The sequence below is a fragment of the Chlorocebus sabaeus genome, chromosome 6 (genome assembly GCF_047675955.1).
Source record: "Chlorocebus sabaeus isolate Y175 chromosome 6, mChlSab1.0.hap1, whole genome shotgun sequence".
Classification (NCBI taxonomy): Eukaryota; Metazoa; Chordata; class Mammalia; order Primates; family Cercopithecidae; genus Chlorocebus; species Chlorocebus sabaeus.
In genome coordinates, this window is record NC_132909.1 from 20769518 (window position 1) to 20770764 (window position 1247).

The following is a 1247-nucleotide window of genomic DNA, read 5'->3' on the forward strand; positions in this document are numbered from 1 at the left end:
GTCACCACGTCCAGTTAATTAGTTTTATTTTTAATTTTTTTTTTTTTTAGGAGATGGGGGTTTCTTTTTCATCATCATCTTCTTTTTTTTTTGAGACAGAGTCTCACTCTGTCACCCAGGCTGGAGTGCAGTGGTGCCATCACGGTTCACTGCAACCTCCACCTCCCCATTTCAAGCAATCCTCCTGCCTCAGCCTCCTGAGTAGCTGGGATTACAGGCATCTGCCACCACACCTGACTAATTTTTGTATTTTTAGTAGAGATGAGGTTTCACCATGTTGGCCAGGCTGGTCTCGAACTCCTGACCTCAAGCGATCCACCCGCTTCAGCCTCCCAACGTGCTGGGATTACAGATGTGCGTCATTGCACCTGACCTTTTTTCATCTTAAAAAAAAAAAAAAAATAGAGATGGGGTCTCACCATTTTGACCAGTCTGGTCTAAAACTCCTGGCCTCAAGCAATCCTCCCATCTCAGCCTCCCTAAGTGCTAGAATTACAGACATGAGCCACCATGCCTAGCAGAGATGGGGTCTCACATGCTGTCCAAGCTAGTCCCAAACATCTGGGTTGGAGTGATCCTCCTGCCGCAGCCTACTGAATAGCTGGTGTTCCACCACACCCGGCTAATTTTTAAATTTTTTGAACAGGGAGGGTCTTGCTATGTTGCCCAGTACGGTCTTGAACTCCTGCCTCACTCGATGCCTTCATTAGATCTTAAACCGCAAGATGTTTGCTGCAGCATTGTTGTACCAGCAAAATACTGGAAAACACCCACATATCATCAACAGGGGATGTTGAAATTATTTATGGGACATGTGTCCCAGAGGAGGCACCATAAGATATAAGACCTATTGTGGCTAGGTGTGGTGGCTCACGCCTGTAATCCCAACACTTTGGGAGGCCGAGGCGGGTGGATCACTTGAGGTCTAGAGTTCGAGACCAGCCTGGCCAACATGGCGAAACCCTGTCTCTACTAAAAATACAAAAATGAGCCGGGCACAGTGGCAGGTGCCTGTAATCCCAGCTACTCGGGAGGCTGAGGCAGGAGAATCGCTTGAACCTAGGAGGTGGAAGTTGCAGTGAGCCGAGATCGTGCCACTGCACTCCAGCCTGGGTGACAGAGCGAGGCTTGGTCTCAAAAAAGAAAAAATAAAATAAAATAAAAAAGACCTATTGTGTGTCTCTGAAATTATCTCTGAATTACACTGTGTTGGTGACAAAACAAGGTACAGAAGAATAATAGAAAAG